This window comes from Mus musculus, chromosome 19, assembly GCF_000001635.26.
Source record: "Mus musculus strain C57BL/6J chromosome 19, GRCm38.p6 C57BL/6J".
Classification (NCBI taxonomy): domain Eukaryota; kingdom Metazoa; phylum Chordata; class Mammalia; order Rodentia; family Muridae; genus Mus; species Mus musculus.
In genome coordinates, this window is record NC_000085.6 from 27113957 (window position 1) to 27131147 (window position 17191).

Sequence of the window (17191 nt, forward strand, 5' to 3'; positions counted from 1 at the left end):
GAGAGGGAGCTACTCCACCCACCAGCATACACCTACAAGATGTGACTTGTACACTTGGTAAGAGCTCCCCAAGGGCGCATCACCCCCTTCCCCTTCCTCCATGTCACATGCCTGCATCTGGGGTCCACTGAGTGTTAGCTCCGCATTACACTGAGTTACTAAAAAGACTTACAAAATTTGGGTCACATCTTAATTCCCCACTGACATGCCTTAATGGAACAATTATTTAATAATACACACTTAGATCAGCAATGCCTTACAGGGTTTAGCTACTTAATTTTTATATTGTTAACAGTTTTCTGAAAATCTTCAATCTTCTGATAAGTTAAAACCAAAAGCCGTTCTGTAAATCACTCCCCAAATTCCATGTCAGTAAAGAGATGGTCCCAAGTGCTGAACATGGTCATGCCTTACTAACCAACAACAAAGTTGAGTTACCACAATAATGAGCATTGCTTCAGAGCCTCTGCTAGGACACTGGTGACATCAGAGTCCTTGTGATGCCATCATCTCTTACTGCTTAGATCCACCAAGGGGACCCTTCCCTCAATACGTGAGTTTTTTGGGTAGATACTTCATACCCCAACTACAACACTACTATACCATCTTCCAGACCTCGAATATCTTTTTATTTTTTTACTTTTTTTTAATTAGGTATTTTCTTCATTTACATTTCCAATGCTATCCCAAAAGTCCCCCATCCCCCCCCCATTCTTCTCCCCACCCCCTCCCACTTCTTGGCCCTGGAGCTCCCCTGTACTTAGGCATATAAAGTTTGCAAGACCAATGGGCCTCTCTTTCTACTAATGGCCGATTAGGCCATCTTCTGATACATATACAGCAAGAGACACGAGCTCCGGGGGGTACTGGTTAGTTCATATTGTTGTTCCACCTATAGGATTGCAGATCCCTTTAACTCCTTGCAGACCTCCAATATCTTGACATTGGGAATACCTGAATCAGATAGCAAACTCTTAGATGGCTAGAAATTGCTTTTGTATTACAATAATAATAATAATAATAATAATCAATTATTATTATTTATTTATTATATCTCTAGTACCTAGCGGTACATGAGACATAATTAAATAGTGGATTGGATAAATGGATAAAAGCCATGCTTACTTTTTAATTTTTAGACATTCCTCCTCAGGGCATAGCTATGTATAAGATATGATCAGAAAATGCTTTCTAGCAAGTTAAATATTTTTAGAAAATGCAAGAATTCCCACAACTGATTATTTGAGGGAGGAAAATGATAGGAAAATGCCTTTTTCATACCCTGATGTGGGTGAGTTGATCTCCAGGCCTTTGAGGATTTTCAGCTCGGAGTCTGAAATGTCATCTCCACACTTCCAAATTGTCAGTGAGGGGCTGTGGTATTCTTTCACCTCTCGGCCTTCTCTCTTCATCCAGCTTGTGTCAGCCTGCTACAATCGCTCCCTCTCTGCTTAATAAGGTCCATCATCTCCAGAACAATGTGTGCGACATGCCTGGAGCCCTAGATCCCAGCTGCCCTGCACCCCTGCGAGAGACAAATATGATGGCTTCAGTTCTGTGACTCCTGAGCCTGAAAGTGGTATTTGCCACAGGTCATATGTTTTAACACTTTTTCACCACCAAAATCCCAAAGAATAATTCTCTCTCTAATTGAGGCCAACCTTTCTATGCCTAGGGGTGTCTCACCTTTAACACACAGAGTAAGATCCAAGACATTCCTACCACATGCAGATCCGACCCATAGCAGATTTCACACACTCTGCACTTCATTGTCTACATCCCTGAATTCGGAGTGCTAAATTGAGCTTCTGGACGATTTTTAATTTAACAGGTAAAAGCACCCTCCAAGGTCCATCTCACTGGTCCTGAGCTTAAAGAACTGCTGCATCATCCCCTTCCACTCCTTCAATCCTTCACCTAACTCTTCAGGGACCCATAGGGGGCCCTGACCTCAGTCCAGTAAGTAAGTAAGTATTTGCATCTGTCCAACAGTGTCAACTAACCTGGGCCCTTGGGAGGTCCCAGAGACTAAGCCACCAACCAAAACTCATACATGGGCTGGTCTGAGGCCCCTAGCACATATGCAGCAGAGGACTGCCTTGTCTGGCCTCAACAGGAGAGGATGTGCCTAAACCTGTAATCCTGTAGAAACTTGATGCCCCAAGGAAGGGAGATGCAAGAGTTGGGGGAGCACACCTCTCAGAGGTGAAGAGAAGAGGGAACAGGGTGAAGGACTCTGGGAGGGGTAATATTTCAGATGTAAATAAATAAAATAATTTTAAAAAACCAAACTGCTGCATCCAAACACCCAAAATCATTAAACTATTCTACCAGGCCAGGATCCTTATAATTAAAGGGTTGGGGAGTGGGGGAAGAGAGACCTTTTTGTAGACACCTACCCTCCCACAGAGGGGTAAATTGCAGGTTACTGCTTTGACTCACCTTAAGAGCATTTCAAAGGTCCTGAATAGGCTGTAATCTAGACTAACTAAATCAGACTCTTGGGGATGACAATGAGGTATCTGCATATTTCAAATGAACATTTCTTCTGAGAGTAACACTAAGTCTGTGTATAATATGAAAATGGTACAGAGTTTCCATATACAACAGACAATTTCTGTTATTATTCATATGTTACATTAGTACCCTTATTATTAAGTTAGTGTTTGTCTTAGTCAGGGTTTCTATTCCTACACAAACATCATGACCAAGAAGCCAGTTGGGGAGGAAAGGGTTTATTCGGCTTACACTTCCATACTGCTGTTGATCACCAAGGAAGTCAGGACTGGAACTCAAGCAGGTCAGGAAGCAGGAGCTGATGCAGAGGCCATTGGAGTGTGTTTCTTATTGGCTTGCTTCCCCTGGCTTGCTCAGCCTGCTCTCTTATAGAACCCAAGACTACCAGCCCAGAGATAGTCCCACCCACAAGGGGCCTTTCCTCCTTGATCACTAATTGAGAAACTGCCTTACAGCTGGATCTCATGGAGGCATTTCCTCAACTGCAGCTCCTTTCTCTGTGATAACTCCAGCTGTGTCAAGTTGACACAAAACTAGCCAGTACAGTGTTTCTTTTCTTTTTCTCCTCCTTCTCCTCCTCCTCCTCCTCCTCTTTCTCTTCCCTTCTTTTCTGCCTCTCATGGATTGAACCTAGGGTCTGTCAAATACTAGCCAAGCATTCTACCATTGATCTGGATCTTTAGCCCAAGGATGCATTATTGTTGATACAGTATCATTAACTACACTCCACACTCCTTTCTCAGGTTTTACCCAACATCCCCATCTTTCTTTTCTAGGGTCTCCTCTAGGCCATCCTACAACATGAGCAGCATCGTGTCTCCTTGGGCTCCTCTTGATAGTAACAGTTCTTGATGTTTCTCTTGTTTTTGATGATCTTAACTTTTTTTGAGGAGTACTAGTAAGATGCTTTTTTTAAAAATGTTCTCACATGGAGTCTGTCGATGTCTTCCTAATGATTTAGCTTCCAGTATATGTACTTTGGTACTCCTTTTCCAAAGTATACTCTTTGGAAGGAAAGGACTGTGCTTGACGTACTGTTGAGCAATAGGGAATTATGCTCTAATTCATGAGACTAGAGTATCTATACATATTAGTTGGAATTCTTGGACAAAGGAAATTATTTATTTAATAACTTACTCCTTTTGGCATAGTCAAATCTGTATTTATTATATACACATGTTTACTATGTATAATGTGTGTAATATATAATATTATATATTTATTATACATAGTCATATATGTATTCCTTTGGATTTATTTCTTTTGTTATTCAAATGTGCTACACTGGGCCACTGGAAGGTAATTTGGTTAATTTTGGCTAATTTGGCATATCCCCATCTGTGTGCACACATGCCTGTGTTTATGAGTATTTTTTTCACTCTAGTCTTATCTTTTCTGTTTCTCACCTTAGTCCTAGAACCAGTCATTTACCCAAAATATGTTCCTGTTACTAAAGAATAACATTGGAAATCAAGATAGTAGTCTTGGCTGATACTCTTAGGGTAGTGTTATATAAGGAATCCCAGCTGATGAGTCACACAAATATCTGTGTGTATACTGACACACTTACATATTTCTGTGTTATATATAGTCACTTCCATATGTAACAACCTGTGTCTATATACAGTGCACAAAATCTACATTGAAACCCTCAACTCTAATCCAGTACCACACAGGTGATTCCAGAATTCTTCCTTTACTCAACTGTAATATTCATGGCAACCATGAGACACATGGCTCCTTTCACTGTTTGTGCCTCTAGATGTTCAAGTCTAGCATGCATATATAACTGTAAAACATTCTTAATGTGAGCCATCATGAGAAATGTTATCAACTCCAGCACGGTGCTTCCGTATATTTACATTTCTCTTGTTTTTTGCCTTAGAGATGTCAATTATTTCCATGGTTATTTAGTCTAGCCTCCTTTTGTCTGCATACCTTTTAGTGAGAGTAAACTAAAGAGATTTGTCACAATTCCACATTCAACCCAAGACTCATCCAGTCTCATGCATGATTCATTTCGTTAGTATACAATAAAGTTTATACTTCATCTTACTGAGTTTCGGTAGGCCTTGAAAATACACAATATTATATAATCAAGGAATATATAATACAGAATACAATAATACAATATATAACAAGATGTTATATATTAATATTTTATATAATATAGAAAAAGTTCACTATGTTAAATAATTGCCCAGGCTTCACTGATCCCCTCTTTGCAGCCTCCTGAGGCCCTGAAACCAGCAACCTTTCTACAGTCTATACTGGTTTCCTTTTTCTAGAATACTTTAGAATGGAATGTATAACACACAGCCTTTTCACAATGACTTTATTCTGTTATACGCATGTGCGTGCACGCGCACGCATCTGTGCACACACGCACATGTGTGGGCTGTCTCTCCTCATATGCTATGCATCTTGCATTTCTGTTTGTTCTGTCTTTGAGATTGGGTCTCTTGTTGGGCTGTGTTCATGGAGTATGGTCGGTTGTCTGGTCAGTGAGCTCTGGGATCTGCCCACCTCTGCCTCTCCAGTGCCGGAGATACATGTGAGCCAACACCTGGCTCTTTTACATGGCTGCTGGGGACTCACACTCAAGTCATCAAGCACTTTACCAGCTGAACGCTCACCCCAGTCTTAAATGACAGGTTAAATGTTTTTGCAATTTGTAATTGTCTATTTCTACTCTCTCTGCTCTACTGACCTTTGATAGGGTGGACTCTTTTAAGAATAGAGTACATCTCGATAATGAACCCTTTAAGCAGTTATGGGGCATCTCTAGCTTTGCTCCTGTCCAGAGGTCTATCAGGCAATGCTACTTTTGATAGCATTCAAAATGATTTCAAAGGCATGGACCTCTGCCTTTGAGGCTGCTAGGAACAGAAAAAGAACTGCCTCTGCCATTCTAGGTCTATAAGCAAGAAATTTGTAATCTTGGGCGTCAGCTTCTTACTCAGAAACCTCCATCTTAAAATGCTTCCTCACGGAATGATAGTAATAGAACAACATGGAGGACCCTGCACTGGCATGGGCAGCTGACCGCCTGATAATGACTTTCCTTCCCTCTGCCTCCACCACGCCCATGACTGTGTACACACAGAGTGTACTTGCTTTGAGCATCTCGTTGCCAGTGTTACACAGGACCATCATATCTAGTATCATGAAATACTTCAACACTGAAGATGGGCTATGGTCCAGAGTGAAGCTTTGCTTAAAAAAAATGGTTCCCTGGGTAAAGAAAGTAATTGTATTAGACAAACTTTGTAGAAGAAGTGATTCATTGTGTGCCCATGGGGGAATTAAAATCAATCTGTTTTTTTAATGATTTGGGATAGTAATGAGAACTTACTGAGTATACAGAAGCATTAATAAAAGAACTGCAGGTGGCATAATTTAAAGGGCAATGACGATATATTTCTTTAAGGAAATAAGGCAAAAAAGAAAAGATCAAAAAGATTATTTCTTAAAGCAACAGTCAGTCTTGCTATGACTATAGCTTTGTAAATTTTGAGAATCTGGATCAGAGTTTTAGTTATGTGAGATTATTAGGTCAAAAAATTATATATATTTAAAGATTGATATACATAGGCCATCTTGTTCTCCAAAAACCCATCCACCACTTTACAGAGTAGGTGTGTGTGTGTGTGTGAATGTGTGTACATCTGTGTGTGCACACATGCACGCACACAACAGAGAAAGAGAGAAGGGGGAGAGTGGGAGAGTAGGAGAGAGAGAGAGAGAGAGAGAGAGAGCAGGAAAACAAACAAACAACAGCAATAAAAATCAAGTAGAAATGGTGAGAAGAGAGTGGGAAATTGAGCTCACATTTATCCAGTGCATATATGCTCTCAGCCCCATGCTAGATATTATACACATTTAAATTACTTAATCCTCATGACAAATTTAACACCAAACTCACTCCATAGAGTCTCGGAAAAGCTATGCATGTATCTTGCCTGGGGGCACACAGCTAGCACACAGAGCCAGGACGTTCCCCAAGTGAGCCTCAAATCCAGGCTCCACGTTTCTATCCCAGGAATCACCCCACCATAATGACCTAACTCTTTAATTTCTTAACAGGAGAATGAGCATGAATGCAATTTTAATTTCACAAAATATCCCCGAAGTTCCTAGACATTTTCTAACCTGAACCCGAACTCCTCAGTGTGTTGTATGTGGAGCCTAAGAAGGATAGCCTCGCTCCTTCATCGGTTTTTAATGGAAAGAAATCTTTCATGCCTTGATGGACACAGATGAGCATGTTTTCACCATGGTATCTCCTAGGCAGCATCCCACCTGTAGAATCTCCCTACGTGTCATTAGTGAGTCCCATGGGCCTCCATTCCAGCGATCAAAAGATCAGCGGCGGTGGCAATTATGAGGCTCAGCACATCCGAACAGAAAGCAGGGGCTCAGAGGGAAACGCACCCAGGCCCTACCAAACTCCTCACAATAAAACTGACAACAGGACTCCAGGAAAAGGAAAATGCCAGGGGGTCAGGTCTGGCCATGGAAACCACTACAGAACCCAATTAAAAGTTGGCTTTCCCAGCTTCTCTCTTGACAGGTACTCGGTACACAACTCCCTGTCATTTCCCAGAGGAGAGGTGATGAGCTACAGCCCAGCAGAGAGGCGCAGCTCTGTGAGGAGCTGTTATGGCTGCCACCGCAGCAGGTGCAGAGGAAGTCTGGGGAATTAAAGACACTCTAACAGAAAACAACCCTCTGCCACTGTCACTCGAGCTGGCAGGGAATGGAAGAGGGGTGACCTAAATTCTAAGAATTTAATACATTCTTTTAAAAAATGCCAATTACAACATAATGCATATTTGATTGTGTGTGTGTGTGTAACATCCTGACCAAAAGCAACACAAGGGAGGAAAGGTTTATTAAGCTTACAATTTACATGTCATAGTCTACCACTGAGGGAAGTAGAGGCAGGAACTTTTATTTTTTGAAACAGGATTTATCTGTATAACCCAGACTGTCATGGAACTTGCTCTATAGATCAGGCTGGCCTCAAACTCAAAGACCCACCTGTCTCTGACTCCTGATTGCTGGGATCAAAGGTATGCATCACCTAGTTAAGAGTTGTTTTATTTTATATGTATGAGTGTTTTGCCTACATGTCCACCATGTGGGTGTCCAGAGCCTGAGGAGGCTAGAAGACTGTTGTAGTCTCTGGAAGTTTAGTTACAGATAGTTGCAAGGTGCCATATGGATGCCGAAATCAAACCTGTGTCCTCTGGAAGACCAAACAGTGCTGTTAACCATGGAGCCATTTCTCCAGCCCAGTGACAGGAACTTAAGCAGCTAGTTATAGCACAGTCATCATCCCACGCAGAGAGAACTAATGCATGCATGCTGCTTGCTTGCTTGCTTTCTCTCATCTAGCTCTCTCTGCTCCACTCAGGGGTACCCTGCCTAGGAAATGATGTCATCACCCACAGTGAGTTGCATTGTTCTATGTCAACTAACAATCTTTCTTTATCAATTAATCTTTCCATATCAATTAACAATTAAGAAAAATCCCCTACAGATATCCCTGCAAGCCAATCTGCTCCACATATTTCCTCAAGTGTGACCCTCTTCCTGAGTGATTTTTAGCTTGTTGAGTTGACAGTGCAAACTAGCCAGCACAGGAGGCTTGATCCAGTGGGAGTAATTAGCATTCACTGTCCTCCGACCATTTCCATGTCTGTATGTTGAATTCTTACTATGCCTCTCTTCTAGATCCTTCTCCTCACAGGTAAACTGGGAATGGAGGAGTGTTTTGAAAAATCCCATAGCCCTATGTCAGCCTGCCAGCAAACAGAGCTATATAGGCATTCTTTCTCATCGTAGCACAGGTTGGCCCATGTCCATTTCATGGTGGTTGTATATGATTCAGTGAATGGGAGAGGTGCACGCCTAGGTCTTGAGACCTAGGTTCAACTCTGGCACACTGGTCTACTGACCACGACATAACACAAGGCCAGTCGAGAGAGAGGTAAGGAATTGGGCTGTGTGCACTGCAGGGAAGAATCTCAAAGTCACACTGCATGAGGCCTGGCTGCAGGGAGGGAATAATTACAGCGGCTTTGGCACATCTACCACTTCCTTTCTCAGACTCTTGGAAATTGAATTAATAAGCAGGAGTTGCTTGGTGAATACAAAATCAAGTATAATTGGATATGCTCAAGGTTTATTTATACCAGGCTTCAAAATAGCTTGATGAACTGTATCGGCCCCAAATTCTGTATCCAGTAAAACAGAATGTCACAGGTTTTTCTCTCTGTATCTGTCTCTCTGCTTCTATCTCTATTGGTCTCTGTCATTTGTCTTTCTGTCTGTCTCTGTCTCTTCCTCCAAGTGTACATCTGAAGAGCATTTCTCAGAGTGAACCCCTTTTGCACATGTCTGCCACTAAACATTGAGTCCTGTCCCTGGACAGCAGCAGCAAATTGGATTTCTATGCACTCTACAACGCTTACTAGGTTTGGCTTACAGTCGATACAAATTTAATGGCAGTTGAAACTATTTCAGAAAGAGATGGGGGGAGTCTCTCACCTGCTCCTCAGGGGCCTATAGACCACGTCTCTCTCAGAATCTGAGTGAAGAACCCCTTTTTCCCCTGTTCTTATTAGCCAGAGCTGTAATGACCAGGAGTCTCCCGCCCTTGTGATTTATGACCTAATGGCAGAGCACATGTTTCTGAAGGCTACTGGGGTATGGATACCAAGGAATATGTCCTGGGGTTTCAACCAAGCTGAAACCTGGTTGTTCTGTGGAAATCAAGGAGCCCTCAATTGCGTTAGAGTAAATTAACATTCTGCTTCTCAACACAGCCTGGAATGGATCTTCCTGGGGAAATGAGTTCTCTGGGTCAGTAGTCCATCACATGCTGCCCTCTTTAAGGAGCTCGGAGAACAAACTTCTCTGGCTTCAGAATGGGAACCGTGCCCTGCTTTTTAGGATTCTCAAGTTTGTGGGTGGTTCCTCCTTTCGACAACACAGATCCTGTATGTGAGGGCATCTCCTTTCTGTGTGTCGCCTGCTTGGCCAGTTCTGTGCCAAATCTGAAACCCATCCCTGGCATGTCTCCAGGCCCATCTGCTGTGGGGTTTTTAGATGTTAGCTTCACACTGCTTTTGCCTTAGATGCTGTAGTTCCATATACATGCGCGGCTGCTTCTTTGTCTAAACATTTTAACATTCATTTTGTCCGATTTCAAGTAGTGATTTAAGCAGCCTCCATCCAGCGCTCTGTGAAACTTCAAAGAGGTGGGAGGGGATAAATAAATAAAAACCTCGTTACCATGAAAGCTCACATTTGAATAGTTCTTTTTTTTTTTGAGTACTTTTTAAAAATTCCCTCAGTTCCATGTATTTTGCTATCAACATACTCTTACTTTTTAAATCCAGGTCCTGAGGCAGAACTATCACATCTCTCTGTGTTCATTAGCTTTTTTTTTTTTTTTTTGGTCCAGCCGAGACCCCTCCCACTCTGCCTCGTGCATCCTGCTTATTCCCTTTCCTGCCTTATGGTAACAGTTCTGACCACACCCTTTGGCTGCTTTACAGTTCTGTAGAATGTATAGTTTTTGCTGTGGACTTAACTCCATGCAAATGTAACTTTTATAAACCCAATCTGTTTCTCTTCCCATCCAGCCTTGCTTTTAAGATGCAAGTGTTTTTGCTACAAGCACATTTTGTCTGTTGCTTCTCTGTGCTAAATAGCAAGAGCCTAACACACTTTGCCTTTCTATTTTCCATCGCGGCAAATCTGCTGTGGTTTCCGTGTGAAAGTGTGCCCCAGAGCTCACGTGCTCGAGCGCTTGCTCCCCAGATGGTGGCGCTGTTTGGAAGGTTGTGGAAACTGCAGGAGGTGGAACCTCACTGGAGGCTGTGGGTCACAGGAGGTGAGTCTAGCTCCACTTCCTGTCTGTTCTCTGCTTCCTGCCGACCAACAACCTCCTATCCCAACTGTGACGCCTTCCCTGTCAGGATGGTCTGCATCTTAAACCATAGGCCAAAATAAACCCCTCCTCCCTGAAGTCTCTTCTTGGCTGGGGTTTAGTCACAGCAGTGAGAACAGCAAATGGTAGAGAAAATTGGGATGAAGTGTTCTGCTATGATAAGCCTGATGGTGTGACTTGTAGGCCTTGAGGATGGGTTTTCAGAAGGAATGTGGAAGAATGTGGAACTGTGGACTACAGACGCCTTAGACTGCTGTAAGCTTAATGGGCCACACTAGTGGGAGTCAGAAGACAACAGTGCTGAGAGACACGCAGACAGGGAAGGCTCAGCAGGAAAAGTGCCTGTCATGAGAGCCCGCTGTAAGAGTTTGACGTCAGAACGCATGTAAATGTGGAAGGAAAAAACCCAAATGGATTAAATTGTGCTTTGACTACCCCCCACCACACACACACATTTTTTGAGGAGGAGGAGGAGGGGGAAGAGGAGGGGGAGGGGGAGGAGGAGCAGCTTGGCTTCATTCTACCGACTTTGAGGCAGAATTCCAAAGTAATGTACTAATTCGTTGGCAGAGTAAATCACAAGACAGGATAGGGTTTAGGCCATGTCATGATACTGTTCACTGCTCTTAACCAGGTTCTGCTATGGGAGAGAGTGACAAATGCAGCAGAAAAATATGACAAATGCCGACTTGTTGAGAAGAGCAGTAAGTGACTGTGAAGTTTCAGATAATGAGGGAGAAAAAGCAACCAAAAAGATGAGGCAACAGGACACGTGCCCCAGTGGTAAGGCCCTGCCCACTAATGGTTCCAATTGGTGGACATGCAACTTCATTTGAAAAGAGGTAGCCTGAGCTAAAAATGCTGTCCAAAGAATTCCCTGATCAAATAAAACTTCCCGCTGAAAATATTTTCCCATAGTCATCCACCTAGACATACTGACATCACTGTAGCTTTGATCCAAAGGGGCCAGACTCCATCTGAAGCTTGTTGTAGAAGTTTGCTGCAGCAGCCAAGGTGAATACTGGTTTTATAGGCATATGAGATGCAACAGTGAGGGACCAATGGAGTCTTGAGACAAGGCTTCAAAAGATCACTGAGGCCAGGCCCTGAAAAGATGTTTTTGTGACGTTCTGAAGATGAAGTCTAAGGTACAGTGGAGATTCTACAGTGGTGCTGATTTCAGGACAGTAGACCATCTTCCAACGTGAACAGCAGGTGGGAATGGAGCTGGCCCAAGAGATAAGCTTTGTGTGCTGTGGGTAGAAGAGCTGGGGGAGCAGGGCAAACCAAGACCTTTGGAGCCCAGATGAGAGTCATGAGTCCCAGATGCTGGATAAGTAGCTGCAGAGTCTTGTGGTCTGGAGGGTTGAGTTGAAGTCTTGCTTTGTTCTAATTTTTCTTTCGTATGTTTCCATTGCCTCTTTTTGGAATGGAAATCTTTACTCTGTGCCATTGTATATTAGAAGTGTGTAACTTCTAATGATTTAAAAAAATTTTTTACAGGAGTCCCTGTAAAATGCAATCACAAGATTGCACTGAGTGTCAGAAAAGACTTTGGACCTTTATAGTTTTGATGGGGGGGGGGGGACAGGGAGGATAGAGAGAGAGACTGAGTGAACATATATGCACTCATATATAGAAGGAGTGGGTCCCTGCTTACCTCACTACCACTTCTTGTCTGCCCTTCACCTCCTAACTGTGGATCCAGTGTAACTGGTCACTTCACATGCCTGCCATCATGCCTGTCATACCATGATAAGCTGCATCTTTAGTTTTCAGCCAGAATGACCCCTTCTTCCCTTAAGTTGCTTCTTGTTGACTATTGGTTGCAGCCACAAGAAGATGAGAATAGTGGCAAACACAAGTAGCCTCAGACAGAAGGCGTACATTCTTGAAATGAAAGAGTGATGTCAGTAATTACACCAAGACCAGAAGTTTATTATAACTACCCCAAGCAAGCTGGGACACTTCTTTATCTGATTCATATGGGTTTTTATAATTCCTTTTTGGAAACAGATGCCTAGCAGTGGACTTGGCCTGCTGTATCAGAGAGAAAACAAAGATCTAGTTTTCTACTGCCTCTAGCATGTCCATACCAGTTTCTACCCTATCAGCAGTTCACGAGGGTTTCCATGATCCTAGGTCTGTGCCAGCTTCTTGATTTTGCTTACATAACACATGTAAAATGATATGGCATAATTAACTTACTCTATCCTTCTGTTGACAATCACTTTGAGCATCTCTTCCTACTCTTTCTAACTTCTTGAATCTCCTCTTTTTCCCAGTGTAACCCTCCAAACCTTCTGCCCATTTTCCACTGCAGGTATCTTTCTGTGTTGATTGGTAGGAGACAAATCTTCCTCTGGAGCCCAGATTTTCTTGTCTTCTAAAGTGACTCATAATGAGCACAACTACTCTTTCTTGAAGAATAGGATCCCATGATGATATGTAACAATGCTGATTACAAGATGCTGCAGAATGCAGAGTTTAATGTCTATGAACCAATCAGCACAGAGGAACCAATCTTCATACTTATCATTTGTATCTTTCTTCCAAGGTACAATAAAAGGCACCCAGCTGTAAGATGCATTAAACAATGGCAACTAAGCTATCATTCTGGGAAATTATTCACTGAGTTGACGGCTGCAGGAGCCGCATCCCAAATAAATTTTCTCAGGCTGTAGCAAATCTCTTCTTTAGAATCATAGCTATCAGTGTCATCTGTCGCAACAGAATCTTCCATAGCAGCACAAACAGTAGATCCAGAGTGTTGTCAGTCAACTCTTTCCCTCTCTTTTATGTAGTTCATTCTGTTTACTCAAAGGCATGAAAGAGGACTGATTATTCATCATCATCTCTGACTGGAACTTCTGAAGGAGTTTGCTTGAAAACATCTTCCAGAGGGGGTGGGCAGGTCATGTCTGAAGATACATTACTGGAATGAGAGTAGAAAACCATTTAACAATAAGACAAAAAGAGGCCAGGAATTTGAGAGGGGGGAAGGTGGGTGGAAGACATGGGAAAGGTTGGAAGAAAAAAAAATGGAGAGAAATGATGTAATTACTATTTTATTTTAAAATATGTAAAAATAAAAATAAACCAAACTGGCGGTTGGGCACACAGCAGAAAAGACAGCATATCTGTTGGGAGCTGGGATGATATTTGTGACACGCTACCACAAGGGCCATGCAGATGTCCCCAGTCTGTGCTGAAGCTTGAAGCCACATCCATGTCCGTAGGCCATCCTGCTGCTGGGGACCATATTGATGTAAGTATACTTCACTGACTTCTGAGTCCATGGCCATGTCCAGGTCCTTGCTGCTACAGAGGGCCATGCCTTGGTCTGTGGTTCTACTGTATCAGGGCTCAGTGTTGATGTCTATGGCCTGAATTATTACCAAAGGCCATGAAGATGTCTGTGGTCTCTAGTGCAGCCTAAAGTCACATCAATGTCCATAAGCCGTGATGCTCACAGGGTCCTTATTGATGTGGGTGGCCTGCATTACCCCCTGAAGCCATGTTGAAGTGTGGTGTCTGCCAGGCATCCTCCAAGGGTCTTGTCTGCATTCATGGTCCTACTGTAGCAGGAGGCTTTGTTCATGGTCAGTGCTGCCACCAGAAAGCTTGTAGCTGTCCATGATCCGTGCTTCCATGGACTGGGAATAGCAACGAGGCTACTTTTTTCTGTGCTATTGATGACTGCAGATGCACAGTTAAGAAGAAAAGAAAGACATGGAAGGCTGCTGTGACAAACCCTTATCCTTAGAGCACACCCCGCTAAAAAAGTAATGGCTTAGACAGGAAGCTACCAAAGACAACTTTTAGAGATGATAAAGATGCTGAAGAGTAGCTCTACACAATTGATGGCCTCTAGCAGAGGTGTGGGATGGGGGAAACTCAGTTCTATTTAAAGGACAAGCCACGGAAAGTTTGACCATGCTCCAATGAGTATATAGAAAGCACAAAGTAGACCTGTTTTTATTTTTACTTCTTTGGGAGTCGGTCACAAAAAGTGAGGCAGACATGGAAAGACTGGGAAAGGATCGTTATGGGGTGCGTGATGCAACTTTCTCAGAGAATCAGTAAAAATGTTATGTGGAAAAAATTAACAAAACTAAATAAAAAGAAAATAATCTTTTTCTTGTTGTGGATGAGCCTGGTGCTGCTATTCTTGTGACCCAATCACCGAATGAATAAAGGAGCCAATCACTGGGTAAGTAGGAGGGACTTCCGGGTTGGAGGGAGGAAGAGAGGTAGCAGGAGAGAGTTAACTCCTCATTGGAACAAGACTGCAAAAGGTAAGCTGTAGCAGCTAGAGTTTCCCACTATCATGGTAGATCCGCAAGGATTCGCCACCAGAGGAATTAGATTTTTATAAGGCTTACAAGATTGGGTTTTAGTTGTTGCTCCCAGAGATTGAGTTACCATTGTTTCTGAACTAAGTTTGTGTTGTGGTTTCCTTCACACAGCGGCTCATTTGGGTTTAAGGGAGAAAGGTATGGTACAAAGTGTGGGTTTGCCAGATATGCACCACAAAGGCTGTGGGGGATTTGAAGCTCTGGGTTGGCGTGGTAATGACCACCAGTGGGAACCTAGAGAGATGGGTGGAGAGATTGTGGAGTTCTGAGTCAGAGTCTCCAAGAGATAAAAACAGGTAGACCATTGCCTGCCAGTGCATGGCCGGCCAGACCACCAGGGAGAGGCACAAGAGCAGGAGCATGTCACATCCTCTTTTTAAAAAAATATTTCCCACAACATTTTCTAAACTGTTTTTAATGTTATTGTCATTATTAAAATACTACATATAGTTGATTGTGTTTTCAAATGTTGATTTCTCTGCCCTTGTTTCAGTCTTATTTCAATCCTAACATGGCTTTCTTATGTTTATTCTCAGAAGTCTCCATCTCAAGTTTGTATAAACATTGTTCCTCCTTCATTCTCTGCCTTGCCAATAAAAGCCAATGAGAAACAATACAGAGCTTTAAAGAGAATAGGCGGAACTTCCAACTCTAGGAGGCATGGAAAAGTGATGGAAGTAAAGAGGAGCCATGAGGGAGTTCGAGAAAACACCAGAAGGGAGCTAAGTCGAGAAAAGATGGAAAATTCAAGGAAGAGGGGAATATTGCCTGCGAGAAGGCCTAACTAGCTTGGAGGTTTAGAATGGAATAATAATAGCTTAGTATTTGGCTCAAGACAATTTTAATAGACCTGATCTCTCTGTGAGGTTGTTGGAGAATTGGCTGGTTAAGGAATAACTGCCACAGTCTTAATTTCACGATTCAATATTAATATAATAGTAATTTTACAGATAAGGACAGTGGGGCTCAACAAGAGTAAGCAACTTCTCAAAATGTTGAATCTAGTGAGACCCAAGAGTCTCATAATATAATTATCATTCTTGATAACCATGCCATGCCAATATCTACAAAAGTCTGGTAAGTACCTGCTAAATTAAACTAAAAAGCTAAGTACTTTCTGCTAAAATAAAGAGTTAACAAGGCAGAAACCTCAGGAGTTGATGCTGGCTTTTTGGTTTTTGTTTGTTTTTAGCAAGAACTGACTATGAAAATGGCTTCCATGTTTGAAATAGGTTCATAATCCTGATAAGGAAATTCAAACAAAATATATATAAATCTAATCAAAGAAAGATGCTGTTTACCCATTGCTATACCAACTGCACTTGTTAAAAACTAGGACAAAGGCTTTAGAACCTTTCAGATGTGAGTCCAAGTGGAAGGAAGATAGGTTGTTAGGGACAAGCTCTTGAAGGGAATATTGGGATAACAGTCTTTAACTATTTCTTTTTTTTTCTTCCCAAACATGAGATTTGATCCACCATGGGCTCCCACTACAACAGTCTTTCCACAGATTAACAGAGCCAATCAGTCCTGGGCTGGAACCTCTGAAACTGCCATCCAGGAAAAACAAAACACAAAATAACAACAAAACCCTTTTCTTCCAAGCCGATGGTTCTTGTGCATTTTGTCACAGTGATAAAAAGCTAGGGCAGTGCATTCCTCTGTGTGTTTCTGTAACATTCAGAATGTTTATTATGGTGAGTTTGACATAGACTATCTTACTTAATCTTCAAAACCATCCTAGAAAGCAGTTGATCATGTAATATGCATAGTTGACTTTCACTCAGTTCACACAGCTGATATGTGATGGAACAACTGTCCCCACCGAGGTGTTCTGTCGCTAGAAGCCAAAATTTAAATCTAATATGAGACTCTTTATTCAACATCTACAAAGTTCTATTTTACGTTCACTCTAGGTTAGACATAAGAAAGTACATTATACTCTCTTTAACTGCTTTCCCCTTGAGAACTTAGGAGCATTAAAATGTGCTGTATGACATTTAAAATGAGCTATGTAAAATAACTACATCATTTCAGAATATAAATGTGTTCAGAAACCAATTATTTGTTTTCCTTGAAAATTCACTGGATTTGTGTGTGTGTGTGTGTGTGTGTGTGTGTGTGTGTGTGCCTTCCTTGACTCCCACCTTTTAAAAGAACTTATTTCCCAATATAATGTCCTTCTTGATAACAACTTCCTTGGTGATAAAATGTATCTAGCTCAAATATCTGATGTTGCTCTTAAACATTTTTGCTTCTTCAATTACGAATAGGCTAAAGATACTGGGGTTGTCTATGACTTTCCCCACTGGGCAAAGCTTGTAGGTTTGGGGATGGTATTAATAATTTTTGT

General features: G+C 42.1%; 1 long non-coding RNA gene across 2 annotated transcripts in view; it reads right to left on the bottom strand.

Annotated features, from left to right (window-relative positions):
- Positions 1 to 17191, bottom strand: part of Gm35438 — a 215028-nt gene that overhangs the window by 12286 nt on the left and 185551 nt on the right. For both annotated transcript variants that reach the window (XR_003952921.1, XR_877793.2), the window contains one exon: positions 1282 to 1525. This is a non-coding gene — a long non-coding RNA (predicted gene, 35438). The remainder of the gene's footprint in view (positions 1 to 1281; positions 1526 to 17191) is intronic.